Below are 5004 nucleotides of genomic sequence, written 5' to 3'. Positions count from 1 at the left end.
AAATAGCAACCATATGATTCTTATATCACAGGCCATTGCTTTAAAAAGAGGGTGTATTAGATCATGTTTTTGTAATTTTCTTACAATTACTGGGTTGTCAAGTCTGGAATGTCTTTGACTGTATGTCTGATCGATGAGGATTGACCTAGAATTTAGAGAAAGCAACAACAATCTGCTGTCTTGCAGCATTCATCACGACCAACAGATACTGTTTTAATTTATTAATACACCTTTATTTGCTCACTGTCTTCGGTTTTCATATCCGGATATTTGGTTTTCATATCAGTTACCTCACCACAGCTACTTAAGAATGTCGCTTCGGATTCTAGTGATTCTAAAATGATTTTTCAAAGACAACTTGATAGAAAGTACGACAGCACCTGATCAAACTTTGGACTGATCTATTTGTCAAGCGATAACATTGGCGAACACAGAAAAGTTGGGAGGAAATAGTTACAACAAAATATAAAAATGTTGACCTTTTCTGATAAGATAACGTATAGTTGAAATGCAGTTAGAGATACCCATGCAATCTCTTCCAGGGTGGCTAAAGAAAATCACATTATATCGAAAATGATGATGATCATTATCATTATTATCCCTGCCGCCTTCATGATAATCCTCATAATTATCATTAGTGTCCTGATTAAGATTATAACAATCATTTCTAACATAAGTGCAAAGCTAAGTGTTTGGCGTGAGGGGTTAATCGATCAAATCTACCCCAGTACTTGACCACGGAAAGATGAAAGGCCAAGTCGGCTTCAGAAGGATTTGAACTTGGAACGAAAAGAACCGAAAGAAATAATGCAAGGCATTTGCCCGACACTCTAACGATTCTATCAACCCACCGAACTAATCAAGATTATAATGATGAGAACCATTAACATTATCAAGATTATGATGATGATAATGGCGATAAAGATGAGAATATTCAAACATAACTTCCATTATTATCATCATCATTACATGGACGACGACAATGACGACGATATTGATGATGATGATGATGATGATGATGATGATGATGATGATGATAAAAATGACATTAGATAATGTGTGATTGAATTCAAGGTAATGGTGTCAACAAGAATGAAACGGAAATATGAGCCATATTGATAAAACAGCTGAGAAGAGCCAAGGGTTATCTTAAGCTCACACTTAAGATTTCTAATTGTTTCAGGTGAGAAAGAAAACGCATGTGCCGCATGTGTGGTGTTCACGTTTTTGCCCCACTTATTATCAGCGATGCAAGTGGTAGTGGTGGGTTGGGTGGTGAAATTGCTTCAATACAAAATGAAAATTGCGTCTAGTCTTTGCTTCTAATCTTTTTCTTTGTGGCTCTCATTAAAACGAAATATTTATTTTCTACATCATCATCAACGTCGTCGTCATCGTTGTCGTTGTTCATCATCATCACCATCACAATCATCATCATCATCATCATCATCATCATCATCATCATCATCATCACCATCTCTATCATTATTGTCATCATAGATTAGCAGAAACGGCAGTTCTGAGGTCTTTTAAATAACTCCATCATTCCTGCAGTATTTTTGGTTTTGTGCTGTATGTCATTGTATCATACATCATGTTAGATCCTAGGTATGATTTTAAACTGCATCCGGTAGTAGGGCCCTGGTTCAGGAATTCCAGGCTTTTGAAGAGTGTGAAACCACTCCTTGGCCACCATTTTTTGCTGGTATACTCTAACCTGGAGCAGTAACACTTCTCCGGGTCCCAGCTATGAAATAATTAATATATTAGGGTTTGACTACCTATACATGTAAAAACAGGATCCAGCGGACTCTACAGAAGAAACGGTTCACCGGAGGAGAAAATGACTGCAGATTAAGATGAGGCAAGACATCTTGGTCATTCGTTGCATCCATCTCTATCCCAAGTTGTCTTGATCTGGCCTTGCCACTGGATTGAAGATGGTTACGAACGAGAGAGTGAGCTGACAGCGCGCAACTCTTCCTCCTTTTAAATACTCTCATCGCGGAAGTCATCAGTCATCGCTCCGACGGATGAACATGGATTTTAGATTTTGTAAAGGAGATCGAATGAGTGTAACATTCGTTTATTTCTTCAACGCAATGAAACGCTAAAACATTGGTTTCTCTTGCCCATCTTAAAGGTCCTTATTTTAAAATGGGTAGTAAAGGAAATATTGTGCTGTTATGGCTTTCGTTGACGGCTTAAATGAATGTAAATTGGAATAGAAATTGTCACAGTGTAGGCTTGCCACGATTTTATTTTAGTATAACTACATCCGCTTCTCTTTTTCTGAGACGCAGGCAATGCTCGATAGTCAGGGAAGGATAGAAAAATAGCATGTATAAAGCATTAGCAGCAAAAACTGAAAATTGCTACGACCGAGAAAGGAAACTGCGCCGTGGTCGCATTTTATCAAGAACTAACAATCTCACTGCAGCAATAGGTTTGGGACCACAGTTAAGACCGGGAATATTATTGGTTGTATGCGTTTGGTTATTAAGTGCAGAAAATTAACGATGTTTGACATGAAAATACCTACCAGTTGTCTACGTACTTCACGTATGATGGCTGTGAAATGCTGGCAGGCAGGCAGTCCAGGGTGGAACATTACATATTAAATTGAGGATAACGCCGCTGATGATATTGTGCGAGATAATGTAAGATGATGTTGATGACAATGATGATGATGATGATGATGATGCTGATGATGATGAGGAGGAGGAGGAGGAGGAGGAGGAGAAGGAGGAGGAGGAGGAGGAGGAGGAGGAGGAAAAGACAGAGCATGATAAGAATGATGATGATGAGTATGAGGATGATCGCCTACGTTGATCATGGCTAACGATGCAAATTATTTTAGGATATACATGCAAAGTCTTGATGATGAGATGACGACGATGAAGGGGTACTGCTACTAGAAGAGGGGAAGGAAGAAGCGAAGAAGAAAGATTAAGATCATGATGATTTTTCACGTAGACAAAAGGTAACGAATACTCAGAAAACGGTAGGTTCAAATACACCAAACATTTTTTTTTTTTTTTGCGTTATTTCATCGACCATGAGGGTGATAAGGTCAAGGATAAAGAGACATAACTAGGTACTGCAAAGCATTTAGTTTCACATTCTATCGTTTCTGCCACTCTACCACCCTCAACATCCAAAAATGTTAAGTAATAGTAATCGCGGAAGACCTGGTATTATTGTTATAAGTAAAGGAAACAATATATTGCTACTGTATTCTGTTGTATTTCACTGGGTACATTTTGTGAATATACAATGAAGTATCATTTTATTGATATTCCCAAAAGAGATGACAAGCAGTGCCAGAAGCTTACCCATTTGACCCTATACCACTTAATGCACACACCTTTTCTTGTCATTTCTACTGAGCTTTTGTTGTTTTGTTGTTTTTTTTTTTGCAAATGTCACATTAAATACTTTTCTGAGGCTTTCCAGACTTCATTCACTTTCTTCGTTTCATATGACCCCCCAGATCATATTGTACTGTCCCCTCTGTCTTCGTCCTTCATGGATAGTAATAAAACGATTCACTTTCTTCGTTTTCTTTACAGCCTTGTGATATAAAAAATCCGCCACATCAACTTCATTAGTCTAGGAAGGCCTTCAAATGTCATGGATGTTGTCACTTTTACTTTGACTAATTACTTTAAAAGAAAGCCAATAAACAAGCCTTGACATCATGTAATAATCTTCACTTAACAGCCTAAGGAAAGCATTTCTCCTGAATGGATCTGATGGAAAAAGGACATTATTCGTGTTTTCTAATATTTACTTACACTGCATGTACAAATATGAACAGATTGAGAGGTGGATAAAATACAAATGAAATCTCCAATGGAACTGAACTCAGAACAGAAAGTAAATCCCACAAAGTATTTCATCCGACGTTCTAATTGAAATTATATGGTAATGAACCATGATGTGTAGCCAAATGTGTTTTCAAGGTCCTAAAACTAAAGTTTCAAGGAGTTAAATAGATCAGAGATGAAAAACATATCTGAGTATAACTCCAGTTCACTTGAAATATATGTAAAGTAAGATAAACAATACATTTAGGACCTATTTTCCACATCTAGGCGAACTGAAAGTGTTTATATTTTATATTAAATTAAATCAAATGCAGTATGTAAATTTATTTTTGCTAGGAAATAAGCCCCGAGTTTTTCTCAAAGAGACGTGAGGCACGAATTCAGATGTTATTTGCTATCATTTCGATTATTATCGAAAATTCTTCAGTTTTGATGATTGATAGCAAAAAGGAAAAAAAGTTTATGCTCGTTTGTTTAACCCATAATTTGTTCATGTCATCATAGAATGAGGTGATAACGATCGCTGGATTTGAATCCTCCAATTAAATTTTGCTTAAACTGTAACGGGTTAATATTTAGAGAGAAACATAGTGATGATGAGGGACGATTTGAGAAAATATTTCTAATCACAGAGAAGGGATAAAACGGAATTATCGACTAGATTAAGCAACTGGGTTTAGAGGAAGTTGCATAAAGACTAAACATATCTCTCCGACCAGTCGATTTATAATCTAGTGCTTAACTCCGGAATCAGTAAAGTAGTAGAAGTCTATAGCTGACAAGATATTCTGAAGACACAGGAAATCATTTAGTAGATTAAAAACTTAGTTGGTTGCTCTAATACTTGCCTTTGTCAAGCCTACGTATTGTTTTGTTATCATGGTAGTTGAAAAGCATTGAACGGTTTTTCAACGTGTGAAACTATTTCAATCCTATCTTAAGTTCTTTTTATTCCAAGTCGTACAATAGTTTCCTAATGTATATCCATTTAGCTGGCTAAATTAGGATACACATGAAAATCTTTTTGATATTCCAATAAAATTTTGTCTAAGCAACCTTTTTATTTATCTATTTTTATAGGGGCTTTTCATGTTTGCCCTTTAACTCAAGCGCGCTCCAAATTAATGTTACATCGTATGTATGTATATATATGTATATATATATATATATATAT

The sequence above is a fragment of the Octopus bimaculoides genome, chromosome 1 (assembly GCF_001194135.2).
Source record: "Octopus bimaculoides isolate UCB-OBI-ISO-001 chromosome 1, ASM119413v2, whole genome shotgun sequence".
Lineage (NCBI taxonomy): Eukaryota > Metazoa > Mollusca > Cephalopoda > Octopoda > Octopodidae > Octopus > Octopus bimaculoides.
This window is presented reverse-complemented; position numbering follows the sequence as displayed.